Source organism: Arachis stenosperma, chromosome 3 (genome assembly GCF_014773155.1).
Source record: "Arachis stenosperma cultivar V10309 chromosome 3, arast.V10309.gnm1.PFL2, whole genome shotgun sequence".
In the NCBI taxonomy this organism is placed as follows: domain Eukaryota; kingdom Viridiplantae; phylum Streptophyta; class Magnoliopsida; order Fabales; family Fabaceae; genus Arachis; species Arachis stenosperma.
This window is the reverse complement of record NC_080379.1, coordinates 130,727,140-130,747,354: the sequence shown is the minus strand read 5'-3', so window position 1 is coordinate 130,747,354 and position 20,215 is coordinate 130,727,140. Positions and strand designations below refer to the sequence as shown.

General features: G+C 34.0%; 2 pseudogenes; both read left to right on the top strand.

Annotated features, from left to right (window-relative positions):
- Positions 1 to 1,322: 1,322 nt before the first annotated feature.
- Positions 1,323 to 3,192, top strand: LOC130966696 (uncharacterized; annotated as a pseudogene).
- Positions 3,193 to 11,425: 8,233 nt separating this feature from the next.
- On the top strand, positions 11,426 to 15,943 carry LOC130966695 (general transcription and DNA repair factor IIH helicase subunit XPB1-like; annotated as a pseudogene).
- Positions 15,944 to 20,215: the final 4,272 nt, after the last annotated feature.

Genomic DNA, 20,215 nt, shown 5'->3' with positions numbered 1-20,215 from the left:
ATCAGCCAATGAAGCACATTTTACAAAAGACGGACTTGGTAGGGCAGATGCTACAATGGGCCATGAAATTGTCCGAGTTTGACCTAAAGTACGAAGCTCGGACAGTAATCAAGTCACAATATCTTGCTGACTTCGTCACTGAGTACACCGAAATCCGTAAAAAGTGGTATCGACACAAGTACCTCAGATTTGTATATCTTCAGTTAATTAAAGAATTTTTGTTTCATTGTCAATTTGTGATCCAGTGATGGGTGACGAATGAAAACTTTATGTTCCTCAAGAGCTAATATTAATCTATCGTGAAAGGGTAAGACTGTTTAGCAAAGATGTTTCTACAGGTGTTCATGTGCAAATAATATATACAATGCATCAAGTTTAAAGAATATAAATCTTTTAGCTCAGTTACCAATAATTGAAAACTATATTTTAATGCACTGGTACTGGGTTCCTAGTTATGGAACGATTCAAGCAAATTTCCTTTTCATGTTACCTTTCTTATTTTTAATTTCAAAACTACATATCTGAATAACACAATTTGGCAGGTTATTCCAGTAGCTTTAATGTTAACTCCTAACCAGTTTGAAGCAGAACTACTAACATGATTCAGGTAATTATCCCACAATTAAGGCTGCATGAAGGCTTTTGTTCCCCCCTGTTATATAGTTTCCTTTCCTTTGTTTTTTTTTGTTTCAATGTCTACCACTCTATAATTGAAAATATGTTCTTCCCAACAAATACGACTCCATAAGCAACTGTCTCGGACTCTCGGCAATACTCGAATACTCACCATTCTTGCTTCTAGTTGGAGGAACTGCTTTCTTCAAATAATCAATTAGGAACCTTGTAATTCTCATCTGGTGACTTATGAAAAAGGTCAATTAGCATATAAAAAAAGGCCCACATTTTTTGGTGATTTATGAAATGATAGTTACCTTTGTTAACCACTTAGTAATTAATTGGCTTTTTGAATGGGTCTGTATGGTATGTTTTCTGGTCAAACTCATTTTTCTTTGCATTGGACGGCCAAATTAATAAGGGGAAGAAGAAACTATTACATTATTACCGTATTCTTTTGTGGAAAAAATTAAAAGGTGCTTTTCACCTTACTTTAATTTATGTTATAGTTTCACGTGAATGAAGTAATGAATAAGTGTGGTTAAGGTCACTAACATATACATACTATACTAGTACTAGCATGTAAGAAATAATAAATATATGGTTTTATTTGTAAGAATTAGGAAAAGAAAGAGAGACAGCAGGGGAGGGGTTACATCCTTTTCACCTTTCACTACCTTTCAACTAACAAAAGGAAATGTAATGTAATGATATTGGTGAAGTTGCAAGCATTGGTTAGGGGCCACATTGTATGTGAGAAAGCAAACCGCAGATATGCTAAGGCACATGCAAACATTGGTAAATCATTCTTCTTCAGAAGTTTAGTATCCCAGTCTAAGAATTTTAGTATATGGTTTCTTTTTGGATTTCATTTCAAGTTACAACTCTTTTTTCTGTCTTTGGTTTGGGTTTTTGAATGCAGTGGCTGTGAAGGAGCTCTATGATAAGATGCTTGAGTCTGTAAAAGTTAAACGATCAATGCCACCTAATGCTTGGTTATGGTCAATGATTGAAAATTGTAAACACCAACAAGATATAAGACTCCTATTCGACATTTTGGAGAACCTCCACATATTTGTTAGTGTTTACTCTTGTCGACTTTAACCCCTTTCTATTGCAAATTCGATTATTCAATATTGTTATAGTATTGATTTTCAATCTGTTTTACAAGCAGAGGCTATCAAATCTTTGAATTCATGATGACTTTAATAGCAATCTCTGTCAAGAAGTTACTAAAGCATGTATTAAAGTAGGAGCCCCTGATTTTGGTATAGATGCGTAATATTTGCCTAAATTTTGTATGTTATACTCCATCTTCTTTTCAATTGGAGCTTATGACATGAAAATATTGAGGTTATTCGAAATGTATATGCAGCAAAAAGGACTTTATGGAAGCATAATGTCTATGGACTGAGCCCAACTGTTGCTGCTGCTAATCATTTACTGGTAACGTTAGCCTATCAATGTTCTAAAATTTTTTATTCTGTTTCTAATTTCTACTTTGGTAATTTAGTGTCATTTATTTACTATAGACGCATGCTAAGAATCACAATGATACTAAATTGCTGGTGGAAGTAATGAAACTTCTAAAGAAGAATGATTTACCATTGCAACCAGGTACATCAGATATTGTTTTCAGGTTAAGGCAGCTTCTTATGCTGCTTCCATTGCCACTCGCGTGTTCTCAAGCATGGTCAACCAATGTATCATTTGAAAATAATTAAAGATTCTCATGATTTTTGTTTTCAATTCCATTTTTGGATCATATCTGCACCATTAATTGCTTCTGTAATTCTTTTGAATGACATAATTCTTTTTAAAAAGATATTTGTTCAAGCACTTTTATGTGCATGAGGATGTAATAGTGGAATGAGATGCATAGCTTCACTGTTATTGAGAATTATTCATTTTCATTGTAATTCCTTTATGGTTGCTATGTATCAGCCTTTGTGCCATCATTTGACCTCCTTTGTCAACGCATTTTCAGATCTGTTCGCTCCGAAACTTCTTCTTTGACGCAACTTTCTCTCCCTCCATATTTCTCCTTCGAGCTGCCGCTGGTACTTCTTCTTCGCAATTAATATGTTGATATCTCTTCTCTATTAATAAATGTCATTTTATTTTGAAGAATTTCATTTGTCTCTTTACGTTTCTCTGCATCTTTGTTATTTTTTTGGTATTTCTACTATGTTCTGGTGTTTTGCATAAGATAAGTCCATGCTCCAAGGCAGCTGAAACCTGAAATTTTGCCCTTTTCTGCTATGTGTTCCAGGAAGAAATTCAAGGCACATTAGACAAGCAAGTTACAGATTACATCTGTGGTAATTGTTTAAGCTTTTGGTTAGAAATTCATTTGTTCTGTTATTCTTTTGTATACATAAAATCTTACATAGGTATGGACCATATATTTCACTGTGTCCATCAATCACACTTATCTTCATATTTATAATCCCTTGTGCCATTGTGAAGCCAACACTCCATTTCTTTCAAAATGAAAAAAAGGCTGATGAACTTATAGGTGCCGATGTTGCACGATTGAACCATATTTCCTTTGTGAAATGCCATGCTAGTTGGTGAGAATCCTTTCCTTTATGACATTGTTTGATAACCCATCTAAAGTGACAAGATTTTGTTGTTGTTAGTATATGATTGCTGATGCTTCTCTTCAGTTTGTATATAATTGTTAGTATATGATTGCTGATGTATATATGTGCTGCATTGTTCTATCTCAAAGTTAGCTAGATCGCAATAAATCTCTCTAACCGAATAATGGAAGGCAAAATTGCATTAAAGAATTTTCTTCAAGTTTAAGAATTTGCATTAAATTCCACTCATGATTCCTCTTTTGTTAGTAATAATAATACTGTAAGTTTCTATATATCCATGTGATGTGATGTTATTGCATAATTAATAACAATTCTTGAATGATTTGTGCATCATTAGCTAGGATCTACTCTTCTGAGTTTGAGCTTGAATCCTCAACAAAATCAAGATCAGTTCCATACCCAAGTAAGTAATAATATAAAGATGAATTTCATTTATTGGTGTTAAGTGGGATCAAGTCCATTTCTTAAGATCTAAATTATATATGATTGTAATTAAATAGAGTTAAAAACCAAACCCTAAGGGGCGGTGAGCAGAACTTAAAAGTTCTAGTTCCATTCAATTTGATGTTACCAACATTACTACTACTATTCTGTATTTGACTGAGTCAATTAATTATTAATGAATTAATTTTAGGCTTGGCAACTTCGTATCTGTCAACATTTTTATCTGTGTATGGTGTAGCTGAATTTAAAATTGGAATAGCAGTAATTCCTTCTTTTGAGATAAGTTTCAAAGTCATTTTTGAAATTAATAGTGTATATTGAAATTATATCACATTGTTAGTGAGTTAAACAAATCTCCCAAAGATACTACATTTTTCAGTGAGATAAACAAATCTTCAGCAACTACAATTTGAATTGTAAAGTAGAAAAAGGGCTTCTTACTCTTAAATTGTATCTTATTTGTATTAGATTGAGTGTAAGTAGCTATGTAGTTATTTGGATTGTTAATTTTTATGTCACAGGCCAAAGAAATCATGAATAATGTTACAAAGGAAAAAAAAATTCAAGTCTTTATTATATAAATAAATCAGCCATTATTTTTAGTAGCAGCTTTATTTTTATTTTTTAACTTTAGAATCTCATCATAGAGTTATTGCTAATGTTGCTTCCTGGAAGCTGCTTAAATAGTGTTACTTTTATGCTTAAATTTAATGTTGTAGAATAATACCATATATGTTTGGAACTATTGACGTTGAGAATTTTTTTTATATTTAGAATTATGTCTTATATTGAGGAATTGTGTTATAAAAGATTTAATTTTTAAATTTTAATATTAAAAAATAAATTTTTAATTTGAGAATATATAAATGAAATGAGATTAATGAATGATTTAAATTAAAAATAAATAACTACAAGGTTTGTGGAGGTTTGAAAATCTCACAAAATAATTAATTTGTCTTAAATTGAAAAGTCAATTTGTGGGGGTTTTAAATTGCCACAAAAGTGATTTAAAACTGTCACAAAAGTTCAATAAAAACTCCCACTAAACACACACAAAACCCCACTGAATAGATTGTGAAGGTTTTTAAAAACCTCCACAAAAGACCTCGTGGCACCCCAAATTTTGGGGGTTTTAGAAACCTCCACAAACCATTCGGTGGGTGTTATAAACCTCCACAAATAAGGAAAAAACTGTCACAAATAAACAAAAACCTTGTAGTGATAGGACCCACAAAGCGTAAAAGACCGCCATTGACAACCTATATAAGAATGCGAAATTCTCTTTTCAATACTACGTAATTTTTAAGCTGGTTGTGATTTCTCAGTAAGCGATTTTTCAGTTTCTGTTCCTCTTAAATTTGGTTTTCTGTGGTATTATTGTTCTTTATTTTCCCTTCTTTCTCCATTGTTGGGTTCTTTTTTTCTCTGCTATTACTTTGAATAATAGGATCAACACTCTACTATAGGTGAATTCGGAGGCTCGGTTCAACAAAATTTCAACGGTGAATACAAGGGGAATTAGTGCTTTTGCAAAATCTGCTTGATTAGGGTTTTAAAGAACGTATGAATCAACAATGGTGGAAGAAGAAACTCTATTATCTGCATGTTTCGGTAATGGGATGGATCCCCCTTCCTTTTTCTTTGTTGATTTTCTTTATAAAGATGTTTTTTTGTTCAAATCTTTTGCATTTTGCTACTTAACATCGGGGTCCATTGTAAAGATGGCTTTTTTTGTGCAAATCATTGCTGTTATGGAATATATTCAAGTCCGAGAAAAGAAAAAGGGTTTGCTTTTTTATTGTGATGTTTTTGATTATCTTGGGAATGAATTGGTTTTGAAAAAGTTGGTTTTTCTTTATTTTCCAAACTATTTTTCTGTTATTGAATTACGGTCAATTGAGTTTTGCCATTTGATAGTTATGGGATGCCCTGTTTTTTCTCTCTTCTTTTTATGAGATGGACGTGACTCTGGAATTTGAATTTATTTCAATTCTACCTTGCACAATATATGTTCGAGCCATTTGGAAAAAGAATTTGTTGCAGAGTGATATATGATTGACTTTTACAGCAAGACAAACTTAGTTGCAGAATTGTTTCAATTCTTTTGCAATGAATTCTTTTACTATGTGGATCAAATAAGATTTTGTCCCTTGAAAAAGTAATGATTTGTTGACGGTAAAATTGTGCGATAGTTTTCATGATTCTTGTGACCCTTAAAAACTGAAATGTGTGGAAGGGTAATATACTTGGCCTTTCTGTCCAATGATATTGAAATGTAACGATATATGTGTCCCTATGAATTGTGATGAAGGATTTTAGTTCGTATGACCTGACCCTATGAATTGTGATGAAAGACTTTAGTCCCCATGACCCGATAAAATCGGATAAGATGATATATGTGGCTCTTTGAAGTTGAATTGTGGCAAAGTATACTTAGTCCCTATGCTCAAGAAAATCAGATACAATAATGTGTGGTCCTATGGAATTGAATTGTGATGAAGGATCATAGTCTCTATAACCCTAAAATATCGGATACAATGATGCGTGGCCCTATGAAATCGAATTATGGCGAATGATCTTATTCCCTATGACCCGAATATATCGGATGTGATAATATGCTTGACTCTTATGTTGCAAAATGATGTTATTTTTCCTTTTTTGACCCATGAATATTGAAGTTTGATGGTATAGCTGACCCTATGACCTTAAAATTTAGTGAAGGATTTCTTGTCCCCAATGTGGTTGGAATGTGGTGAAAGATCTCTTGGCTCTAAAATAGTACTTCCTTTCTCTGATATGCTTTTGTTCATGCTTTGAAATTTATCGAAACAGTTAACAGTTAATTATGATTTTTCTTATTGCAAGTAGCTTTGATTGCCAAACACATTGAGATAATTATTTTGTTGAAAAATGTTATGGATAAATAGAAAATAATTGAATGACTGAATTCATTGTCAATTTTACACAATTTTGTTTGCAAATCGTTGCTCTTATGGAATATATTCATATCTTAAAAAAGAAAAAAGATTTGCTTTCGATTATTGGTGCTATCTTTTTATTATCTTGGGGATGAGTTAGTTTTGGAAAGGTTGGTTTTTCTTTATTTTCCCAACTATTTTTTTGTTATTGAATTACGGGCAACTGAGTTTTGCCATTTGGATTTGGAAGTTCTGGGATGCACAATTTTCTCTTCCATTTTTATGATTTGGATGGGACTCTGGAGTTTGAATTTATTTCAATTCTACCTTGCACCTTGTATGCTTGAGTCGTTTGGGAAAAGAATTTGTTGCAGAATTGTTTCAATTCTTTTGTGATGAATTTTTTTTACTATCTGGATTAGATAAGATTTTTTCCCTTGAAAAAGTTGTGTAATAATTTGTTGATGGTAAAATTGTGTAATAATGTTCATGATGCTTATGATCTTAGAAAAATAAAAATTGTGGAAGGGTTATTTAGTTGGCTTTTTCTGTCCAATCATATTGAAATGTAATGACATATGTGGCCTTATGGATTGTGAATTTGTGATGAAGGATCAGTCCCTATGACTGGATAAAATTGTAATGATGATAATATGTGGCTCTGCAAAATTGGATTGTGATGAAGGATCTTAGGCCCTCTGACCCGATAATATCGGATACAATGATGCTAACGGCTCTACGAAATTGAATTGTGATGAAGGATCCCTATGACCTAAAATAATCGGATATGATGATATGCTTGACCCTTATGTTGCGAAATGATGTTATTTGGCTTTTTGGACCTATGAATATTGAAGTTTGATGGTATAATTGACCTCGTGACACTGAAATATGGCAACGGATCTTTTAGCTCCGATGTGGTTGAAATGTGTTGAGAGATTTCTTGGCTTCAAAATATAGTTTCCTTTCTCTGATGTGTTATTGTTGATGTTTTGAGATTTATTAGAACATTGAACAGTGAAATATGGCTTTTCTCACTACAAGTAACTCCGCATATATAAGTGCAGCTCAAGAATTGAAAGATGTTATCAGAAAAATAATTGAGTGATTGAATTCATTATCAATTTGTGATGGACTTTTAGAGCGTGATAACTTAGTTGCAGAGTCATTTCAAGTCTTTTGTGATGATTTATTTTTTTTGTGCACTTACTATTGGATCAAATTAAAACTTTTTCCTTTGAGAAAAGATGTGTAATAATTTGTTGATGGTAAAATTGTGGGACAATGTTCACTATTCTTGTGAGCCTAGAAAAATGAAATGTGTTGAACAGTAATATGTTTGACCTATATATGACTAAAAAATCAAATTGTGGTGATATGAAATTGAATTGTGATGAAGGATCTTAGTCCTTATGACTCGATAAAATCCGTTCTATTTATCGGATAGGATGTTATGCTTGACGCTTATGTTGCAAAATGATGTCATATGCTATTTTTTTCTCTAAAATATTGAAGTTTGATGGTATAGTTGACTATATGAAGTTGAAATGGTGAAGGATCACTTGATTCCAAAATAGAGTTTTCTTTTTTGATGTGTTCTGCTCATGCTTGAAATTTATTAGAAAAGCCAAATCTGATTTTTCTCATGCAAGTAAATTTGCATATATAGGCTGCTAATTACTTCGAGATAATTGAAAGATGTTATAGATAAACAAAAAACAATTTAAGTGATTGAATTCATTGTCAATTTGATTATACAAAAAAAAAAAATAGTACACACTCTTTGAATTTGTCATTCCAATTCTCTATACTAATTTATTATTACAACATAATCTATGTCAATTAGTCTCAGAGAGTCTGAGATTCTTCATCAGTCTCAACTCAAGGGAGATGTGAGTTGGTGGAATACATCTTCACTGCAAGGAATTGTTCAGACCTCCCTTGAGATGATCATATCCAAACTGTTGAATGCCCTGAGAAAATTAATGCAAAAAAAGAAATAGAAGATAAAAGAGAGAGAGCAAATGGTCTCATCATTAGGAACGGAAAGATTCTTCCTTTGTCTTCTAATTATTTCAAAGAATTTCATTATATAAATGTGGGTGAACGTTTTGGATACTTTCGGACCTACAAAAGAATTTCTGGAGTGATGTATTGGGAAGGGATGAAAAGACAAATGCTGCAATACATCAAAGAATGTGAGGTCTGCTAAAGGAATAAGCACCAGACATTGTTACTTGCTAGCCTGTTATAACCATTACCAATTCCCATAAATGTTCGGTCTAATGTATCTATGGACTACATTGGTGGACTACATGGCTTTGGAAATAGACACTATTTTGGTGGTTGTGAATAGGATGATTAAATATGCTCATTTTTTTAGTCTAGCATACTTTTACACAGTCAAGGAAGTAGTTGATTTGTTTACCAAAGAAGTGGTGCAACTTCATGGTTTTCTAAATTCAATTGTTCGAGATAAATTATTCAAGAGAAAATTTTGGGGTGAGTTCAAGGAAGCTGGGACCACCCTCAAGATGTGTTCAACTTATCATCCACAAATAATGGAAGGTCAACATGGGTTGTCAATAAATGCTTGGAAACCTACTTAAGGTGTCTTATAGGTTCCAAGCCAAGACAATGGCCTAAATGGCTAACGGTGGGTAGGACATTAACAAATTGTATGATTAATTGATCAAAACAATTAGAGTCTAGGAGTGAATTATTTTAATTAGAAGACAACACTACATTCAAAAAGAGTGGAAGGGAGAAAAGCATACTAGCATTCTCTAAAACAGATATATAATAAGTTTTTCTTTGGAACTTAATTTTTGCAAGAACCATTCATTTTGTTAGACTGATCATCTATATTCACTTGTTCAGTATCTTATTTGAACGAGTTAGTTCATTAGAGAATTGAGATATAACAATAGCAACAAGTGTTTTAAGTTGCAATACTATCTTGCCATAACTACTTTCTCATTTGGAAAATCTTTTTTACAATTCCATAGGAATGAAAGAAAAATGGAAAGTGTCCATAAAAAAAAGAATGAAGTGCCTTCTGTACAAATATGTCTCTCAACTAATTTATCTACATCATAATATCATGATCTACATCCTATTCAAGTGAGAATCAATGTTTAGAAACTCATTCTCACTGCACGGAATTGTGAGACCACCTATTGGATGATCATATACATATTCTTCTTCAACTTGACTCAACAATTCTTGAAATGAAGGTTGGTTCAAGTATGATATCGGAATCACGAACCACCTTATGTTGTCTCCAACATAGACTGCAAGGTAGTCTTTTGGTATATCAATCCCCTTGGAAATTGTTTTTGTTGCCCTTTTAATTCTTGGAATGCGGAAACCCATGTTGTATAGTGGTTTTTTCAAAGAACTTGTATAAGAAATAAGTATTTGAGTTAGGATACTTGAGGATGCAAATGACTTGTGTTACTTTAGAACCCTAAGAAATTTGGTATATATAGATGCTAAGGGAAGTAGGGAACCTTCAAATCAATTTCCAACTGAAATTATTTTTGATGAGTGATAAGGGATCACATGGCATTGTCTTGGAGGTGTTTCTATAGATTGCTAAGTTGAAAAGGATTGAATACCCTACTTTCTGATTGAGTGGCTAACAAATTTACCCTCTTGAAAGCAAAGACATATGACACCAAAAATATGTCCATGCATTAAACCATACATAATCTATTAATAGATATGCTTTAGACATCACACATCCTCTTTTTCTTTCTCTTTTTCTCTTCCTTAGATTGACATTGATGTTGAAATGCATCTGCGAGGTGCCAACTTATACCAGATTGACTTTGAAAAATACTGTTACAAAGAGAACCAACATAGCGTACATGATGACATGCCAATGTATATATTCATAAAGTTCAAAGCATCCTCCAATCAGACTATAGATTTTGATTTATATATGCATTGAATTCCTTCTTTTTCTTGGATAAAGATCATACAACAGTTAGATTCCTTTTTATTATTCTGAATTTTTGTAAGAACCATTGTATCATACCAAGAAAGCCAAAAGTGAAAAGTTTGATAATGGTTTTAGCTTCACACTCATGATAGTTGTTATAAAAATCACTGGCCTTTAGTTTATTTGGTTATTTTAGACCTAAAGTTTATTTGATTTGTTAAACTGACATTATTGGAAAGAAGGAAATATAGCAATGAATAAGTGGATTAAGATATCTTCAGATGCTTTTGTGGTGAATATGGATCAGTGAGGAACCAGTCACTTGCATATAATTTTGTTGTGGTGAATAAGTGGATTAAGATATCCTCAGATAGCTTCATACTCCCCTCGCATTAGTTAGTGTTTTTGGGCCGGACCGACCCATGTTGTAATCGGCCCGTTTGTAGGACGCGACAAACACCGTCTTCCCCGCCAAAATTCAATAGTATAAATATTAAATACGCAGACATTTTCTGTCGGAAAATTCATTGTCATTTGTCATTTTTGTTTCTAGTTTCTACTGTCTTCGTTCTGGCTATTTCATTAGTAACTGTAGTTGGTTCATTGTCAAGAAAAGGAGGATATCTAATGGAACATGGCACTTTTAAGTTTTCTCCCTTCATTCTAGCTTTTCTGATTTTCTTATCCTCCCGCCAATTCCATTGAAATGCACCGTAATCACACCGTTTCTTTTTCTCTTCTTTTAGTGTTTTGGTATTCTCAGTTGAAAAAGGTCGACCCTCCAAGAAACAGAAAACCGTGAAAGCCGTTAGTTCTCTCGTACATCTCTGATATCAGTTTGTTTCTTTCATTCTCTCAACTTCTGCTGTTTTGCTTACATTGTTTCAAACTAGGAGATGGCAAAAAAAGCATTGACAATGATGGTAATCTTCATTGACCATCCAATTTTCAATTTCATGCAATCCTACTCTAGGGTTGAGGGGTTTTTAGCGTGAATCAGATGATAGAACCAAAGATTTTAGCAAATTAGAGTTGAAACCAGATAACCTAAATCGCCCTCTCCCGTGTACAAGCATGCTTACGATTTTCTCATTGCCATCGCCAAACCTATCTGCAGGTTCCTTGTTATTGGAATATATAAAAAGATGAGAATTCCAGTACAAATATGCAATGTTATGTTAAACGATTGGTGCTGTATAGACCAGAGTCAATGCATGAGTACAACCTTACTCTGCACTCCTTGTATGCCGCGGTTTCAGTAGGTTCGGAAACAAAAACAATCATAAATGTTTTGACCAAGTTGTCCAAAACCAAGCTTCCCAAAGAAATGATTAAGTTTATACATGATCCCACTACAATGCTTAAGAAGAACAGCTACTTTGTTGAATCTCCTTTTTCTGAGGCATGCAGAAATGTCAGATGCCCCTAGCAAGCAATTTCTGCAAATGCTTTTTTCAGATCTTATGCGGTTCATACTTCAAATTTTTGTAGGTATTGAAGACATTTCTCAGGGATAAAACTATATCTAGAGCAAGGATTGTTTCTGAGGTGTGTGATCGGATTTTCTTTCTGTTTAATATATTTGGGTGACTTTGGTTTGACAAAATTGCTATGATTGTATATTATGTCTTTCTTCGTGTATTTGTTTTGCTTCCTCTTCCCCATATATAGGTGAAACTCAAATTCAGTATTGATTTTTATTTTTGTAGGGTACAAATGGGGATGGATTTACAATTAGCAAAGCAGCAGGTGAAATTGAAGGCACTCACGATGAGTTGTTTGATGAAGCAGAAGTAGCAGCTGTAGCTAAAGATAAAGAAGCTCATTCATTTGAAATTGATCCTTCTCAGGTAACATTGGTCAAGTTGTAAAAAAGAATGTGATATTTCTTTCTTGAGCACCTTAATCCATTTGTTTTCTCAATCTGACTGCATATAGCAAGTCTTGGAACATAATGGTGCCAGATTATATGTCATTCATGTCCTAAATTAATGCAATAAATTGATTATTTTGAATATAAGAAGGCAAAAATTGAGTATATGAGGTGTCAAAATTCTTCACATGTTCGGTGCTTATAAGAAAGTTGAGATTGTCATTGCAAATATAACGAGAGCTAATTTGAATATTTGGTTACATTGATATTAGAAAATAGGATAGAATAGTTACAGTTGCTTCAAATTATATATTCTATTTGTATGTAGGTTGAAATCGTAAAGCAACGGTGCTTGCTAAATGCATTAAATTATCCCATGTTTGGAGGTGTATGACTTCAGAAATGATACAGTAATTATAATTTTTCAGGATCATAATCAATATGTTTATATATGCCAAGCATTGCAACTTTTTGGCTTTGGACTTTAAATTAGTTTATCTGCTGCTCATGCAGTTACCCTGTTTTAATGGTGCAGGTGAATCCAGACATTGACATGGAACTAAAGCCTCAAGCAAAACCTCCACCATATCAAGAGAAGAGCCTTAGTAAAATGTTTGGAAATGGTAATGCTGATATATTTTGCATGCACATGTATCTTTAAATTTCCTCTCTAGTTAAAAAATAAAAAATAAAAAAATCTTTACACTTCCTCTTAACATGTTATACTCTATGAGCACCCATCAGTTGTTTTTTAGAATTGATCGATCTGACTTCTTGAGTTGTTTGACTTGAGATATAAAAAATAATATTCCATCTTTCTGTGTATTTTGAAGACTACAATTCGGGACCACTGTTAAACCATGCAGAGTGTATTATGACAAAAATTGAAGTAAAGGGAAACATACACACCTTGGAACATATTTTTGCAGTGTGCAAGCCTATCAATGGTCCTTCCTCACTTGGAAACCTCATGTAATATGAGCTAGTGGTATGGCATTTGGATAATTTGTAGTAGGTATATATTTAATCTATATGCATTAGTTTTTACCCAAGAAAATATTTGGTTATTTCTTTTATGGAAATTTATGAGTTGGTATGTTTATGTTTCTAGTATAAAAAAACTGCTTAGAGATAATTGGCTTGTGGTGTGGCTGCATCAGGCTTAGATTAGCATGACTTCAGCAACATAAGTGCATATTGAAAATTAAATTACTTTTGGCTGCAATTTTATTGTCTTCCTCCCAGGTAGAGCAAGATCTGGTATAATAGTTCTCCCACGTGGCACTGAAAAGTCCCTAGTTGGTGTTTCTGCAGCTTGCCAGATGAAACAGAGCTGCCTTTGTTTGGCAACAAATGACGTCTCTATAGATCAGTGGCCTTTTTAGTTTAAACTTTGGTCAACTATCCGTGATGAACAAATAACATCTGATAGCAAAGAGAGATTCCATGGTAATACTGGAAATGTTGTGACAACATATAATATGATTGCTTTTACTAGTAAATTATCTGAAGAATCAGACAAGATCATTGAAGAAATAAAAAATAGGGAATAGGGATTGCTCCTCATGGATGAGTTTGTCATGCTAAATTATGGTTGTATCCTTCTGGCTTGAATTCTTAAGGTTGTTCTTTATGCATAATATCATTGCATTATTAAACATCTACACGTGGTTCCATCCCATATATTTCGAGAAGTCATTATTATCACCAAATCTCACTGCAAACTTGGGCTCACAGGTATTCCATTTTGCTTTTAATTTTGTCAGCATCCTTATTATGAACTTAGCCTTTTTCTGCTGGGACTGAAATCTTGATAGTTAACACTGCAGCTACACTTGTGAGAGACGACAAAAAGGATTACCGATCTGAACTTCCTAATTGGTCCCAAGTTATATGAAGCAAATTGGTTAGATTTAGTAAAAGGAGGATTTATTGCAAATGTATAGTGTGCTGATGTATGGTGTCCAATGATAATCGAGTTTTTTGCCGAGTTTCTGAAGAAAGAAAACTCAAAAAAGAGGCAGGCAAGGCTTCCTGCTTTATAGTATAGATTATATGGAGAGATTAGAATGCATGGTTTTGTTGAGTACTACAGGTTGCATTTTATGTTGGGGATATTTAGATTATCAATGGATTGAAAAGAAATTTTAAGGAATACTTCTACTGCTAAACAATTTCCGTGGTTTACTTGTTTAAGTTCACTATTCCTAACTGTTTATGTTTACATTTACAAGCATTATATGTGATGAATCCAAATAAGTTCAGGGCATGTGAGTTTCTCATAAATTACCATGAAAAGGCACGTCGTGATAAAATTATAGTCTTTGCTGATAATCTTTTTGCTCTCACTGAGTATGCCATGTAACTCCACAAGCCTATGATACATACTGCTACTAGGTGCTGTTGACATATATTATTACTATATATATAATTTGTGGTTCTCTTTCTACGGTACCTTATATTCTAATGTGTTATCTGCAGCCATGTCGAGCGGACAAAAATTCTTCAAGCCTTCAAAACTAGCAAAGATGTAAACACTATTTTCCTTTCCAAGGTCTTTTCCCATTTTCCTATACTTCCATTTTGAGAATTATCTGCTTTATTCTGCTTGGATATGTCAAAGCATATGTTGGTAGGTCCATCCTATCGACCTTGATGAATGTCAAGTTTGAACTGATGTATTTTTGCAAGTTTTGTTGTATTGATTGGTTTTGTAAAAGATCTAGTATGTTTTATAGTTATCTGCCTCAGTGTTGCCTGTTTGATATTATTGATATATTATGTGTGATTTCCTTTTTAATTGTACAGAATAACATACAATGATCTAATCCTAGCACCTCTCTAAAATTTTCAGGTGGGTGATAACTCTATTGATATCCCTGAAGCAAATTTAATAATTCAAATCCCTTCTCATGCCAGTTCAAGGTGTCAAAAAGCCCAACGTTTAGGGGGTATATTCTCAGGGCAAAGGTTAGTTTCTGAACTTCCTCCACATGTAATACTATCATAACTTATTGGGGTAGCTATGATTACGTATTACTTGAAAAGAAGATTTTTGAATATTATTCCTGAATTGTTTCACTTAGAGAGTAATTACATACAGAATATAAAGATTTATTTACAACTTAATTAAGGAAACAAAATAATAGGTAATAAAAGTTATTCAAAATAAATCTACACCAAATCTGTCCTAATATAAACAAATCTGTACTAATTATAGAATAATTACAACACTCTCCTTCAAGCTGGTGAATGTATATCTATCATTCCCAACTTGCAAGTAAGGTCTTTTAAGTGCTCTGTGGAAAGTCCCTTAGTGAACATATCTGCCAATTGGAGTCTTGAAGGGATGTACTTTAGTGGCTATAAGACCATTGTCCAATTTCTCCTTAATAAAATGTCGGTATATTTCTACATGCTTTGTTCAGTCATGTTGAACTGGATTGTGTGCAATACTAATGGCAGACTTGTTATCACAAACCAGTTCCATAGGAGTTTCATACTTTACTTTGAGGTCATCGAGTATGATCTTCATCCATAATAATTCCCAAATCCCTTGGGCCAGTGTTCTAAATTTCACCTCTGCACTTAATCTTGCAACTATATTTTGCTTCTTGCTCCTCCATGTCACCAAGTTTCCTCCCAAGAACATACAATATCTTGAGGTGGATCTTCTATCAATAATTGATCCAGCATATTCAGCATTAGTATATACTTTCATGGATAAAATCCTTTTCTTTTTTGAATAACAAGCCTTTCCCTGGAGAGGCTTTCAAGTACTGAATAATCCTGTTTATAGACTGCAAATGTCTCTCACTTGGATCATGCATGAATTGACTAACTACACTAACTGCATAGGCTATGTCAGGCTTAGTGTGTGATAAATAGATGAGTTTTCCCACAAGCTTCTGGTGCTCTGTCTTCTCCACCTTTGGGCTTTCTTCATCATTTTCAATTCTATGATTTTGCTCTATGGGCACTCTAGTGATCTTACAATCCAACTTACCAATCTCTTTGAGGAGATCTAGGATATATTTTCTTTGGAAAATAAAGATGTCTTGTCTAGAGTAAACAACCTCTATCCCAAGGAAGTACTTTAGCTTGTCAAGATCCTTCATCTCAAACTGAGTGGCTAACTTCTCTTTCAAAGTCTGTTTTTCTAACTCATCATCACCTACAATAATCATATCATCTACATAGACCAATAGTAGAGTGGGTTTTCCTTCCTGTGAATGTTTTATAAACAGAGTATGATCACCTTGGCTTTGTCGATACCCTAAAGATATCATAGCTTGAGTAAATCTTCCAAACTAGGCATGAGGTGACTGTTTAAGACCATACAAAGCCTTTTTTAGTCTACACATCTTATTTCCTTCACTAGTGATACCATATCCTGGTGGAATCTCCATGTACACTTCTTCCAAACTTCCATGAAAGAAGGCATTTTTAACATCAAATTGATGCATCTCCCAACCAAAGTGTGCTGCTAAGGATACGATAATCCTGATGGTATTCATTTTTGCCACCGGAGCAAATGTCTCTGCGTAAATGCGTAATCAATCCCATAGGTTTGGGTACATCCTTTTGCAACCAACCTTGCTTTATACCTGTCCAGTGTGCCATTAGATTGATATTTAACTGTGTATATCCACCTATAACCCACTGCTTTCTTGTCCATTGGTCTCTCTACAATCTCCCAAGTCTCGTTCATTTCTAATGCACCCATTTCTTCATTCATAGCTTGAACACAGTTCTCATCTTTTAAGGCTTCTTGTACTGATGTAGGGATTCTGACAGAATCAATAGCTAAAAGGAAATTCTGGTGCTGTACCGATATATTTTTAGTGGACACAAATTTGGAAATAGGATATTTGGCACAGGATATTTTTTATTTTCTCATGGCAATAGGTAAATCATCTGGGTTAGTTGCACAAGTGGTATTTAAGGTGTCAAGAGTCTCAAGAGTATGAGGTCTTACCTCCGGTTCAGACGAATGAAGTTGCTGTTTGACCAGGACGGGTTCTCGTTACTTTTGCTGATATTGTTTTCCAAAAAACTTGTTCTCATTATTCTCCTCATTATTCTTTTCTAGTAGTGATGTTGATTCAGGGTCTTTGTTATCCTCTAGAGAAGTGAAATTCTGCAACAAGGGAAAAGGTGATGACTCAAGGAACTCAGCTTCTGGAATACTCTCCCCTTGAAGCTGAGAACTAGGAAAGAAGGACTCAGACTCATGAAGTCTGACATCCTTGGAGATATAGAATCTACGACTTTGAGGATGATAGTATTTGTATCCCTTTTTGTTTGAAGCATAACCTATAAAGACACATTTGATTGCCCGAGGATCCAACTTACCCCGATGAGAACTATGAATATGAACAGAAATAGAATAGCCAAAGATACGACTTTGAAGACTATTCATAATAGGGATAAAAGGGTAAATTTTGGTCAGAAATTGAACATGGCTAACACCGTCTAGGACCCGAGATGGTAATCTATTAATCAAATAAGTGGCCGTTAGGACAGCTTCCCCCAGTAAGACTTGAGTAATGCTCGAGTAACCTCAAGAAGATGACAATTTTTTCTTTCTGCCACCCTATTCTGTTGAGGGGTATCTACACAGGTCAATTCATGAATAACTCCATTATCCTTAAGGAACTTGGAAAAATTTTGGTTCACATATTCTCTGCCATTATCAGAATGTAATCGCTTAATCAGACTTCCGAATTGTGTTTAAACCATTTGGTAAAAATTTTTAAACAAGTGGAAAACTTCAGATTTATCTTTCATGAGTGATGGTTTCAGTGGCTAAGAGAAGGGGGGTTGAATCTTAGTCCCTTTTCACTTCAGAACACTTGCTTGTCTTTGAAACAACTTCTGGAGATTTTTGTCTCGTCCCTAGCCACGAGACTTTTCTTTTTGTCTCGTCACTTGTCACGAGATATTTTATGGTTTTATCTCCTGTGCAGCAGAAATAGAAAATGGAGTAGAAGAGAAAGAAAATAACACCCAGATATATCCTGGTTCAGCTGCTAAGTGCAGTACAGCCTACATCCAGTCTCTATCACAACAATGATGAAATTTCACTATAATCATCTTTGATTACATACACCAATTCTCCCTAGGAACTACCCTTTCTATCTAGGACAAGTCCAGAATTCTAAACCAATCCTGAACTTGACTTGGTCACTGCCAAGTTTCAACTGTAAAGTGCTAACTCAACTTACAAAGGGATTCCCACAGAATCATGAAACACAACACAGATGTACAAAGGAACTCTAAGGACATCTATGACTTTTTCTTTTAATTTTGCACTCTCTGCCTTTTTTCATTCTATGACTTTTTCATACAAACCTCACTGTTTGCCTTTTTCCATGATACTCAAGACATGACAAAATTAAACAGAAAAATACAAAACAGAATACATTAAAGGAGAAAAAAATCTATTAGCTTAGGTAGCTTTGAGAATTCTGTGCCGTGCACTCTCACACTTTCTCCTTGCCTCAGACCCTGACTGTTCACCCTTACTTATAGGGAGAAGCCTTCAAGGTTGAAACCAAACAAACCAAGCTAAACTTCTTCTTCTTCAAAATAGAACCGGTTTGGCCAGAGAGAGAGAAGAGATAACCCATGCAAAACTCAACATGCAATTACCTCTAGTCCTTCCTTGGTCACCAATCTTCATCAATTCGAGCCCTTCATCCTTTCTTGCTCTCCAAGATGAACTTCTGGCCCTTGATGCTTCATGATGATGATAGCTTCATCTGCTCCTATCTCTGCCTCTTCCATCACGTAGCCACTGTAGCTACCTCCTGTGGTGGTTGAGCAAGATCAGAGATAAGCCATCCCTCCAAAGATCTTCTCCTTGCTGGCCAAAATCTTCTTCAACCACTTTTGGTATGGAGAAGCCAATATCTCATCACAAGATCTTACCAAAAGTGAATGAGAATCTTAGCCACATCATACTTTTTGTTTGCTTTTTCTTGCCATCATTTTGATGGTCTTGTAGCGTGCATCTTCCTCTCTTCGGTGGCTAGGCTTAGCTTCCATGGTTTGCTGTGTAATGACCGAAAGAGAAGAAAGAAAGAATGAGAGAGAAGAAATAATTGGAAAAAAAGCAATTAAATGAATTGAACAAATTAATTGAAAAGAAGTTGCTTTTTCTTCCCTAAGTAGCGTGTAGCCTTAATGCCATCAATCATATCAATGATAATCTCTCTCATGTTTCCAAGACAATTAATACAAGTTAAATGAATTTTGAAATCCAGCATGTGATGAAAGTGGGTATCCGTTGCAAGCATTGCAACTTTTGCTTTCTTTTCTTTTAATTTTCGGACCAAGCATATTTGGTCTCATACCAAGACTCTCAATTGGGCTTGTATCACAATTGCTGACCTAATTAACAAAAATATTGTTTCAGCCACCATGATCTCATACCAAGACTCTCAAATGGTCTCATACCAAGACTCTCAATTTGGCCTAATTATTCCAATGGGCTTGCTTTATTTTTTCTTTTCTGTTCGGCCCAAAAAGGAAACTACACAGCAAAAATTATTTTAATTAACATATATTGATCAAAAATAAATTAATAATTTTGTTGTTAATAATGTTTGATCATCATCAATTTAAATTAGAGTTTTCCAAACTCATCAATCTCCCCCTTGATGACAAACATTATTAAAATTGAAATTAAAGATTTGAGTATAGAGTACTCCCTTTGAATATTTGAATTTCTCCCCCTTTCTAATTTGATTTTCTGCTCAAGCTCATACAAAGCAATTGTGTACATATCAATAAAAAATATTTTTGATGT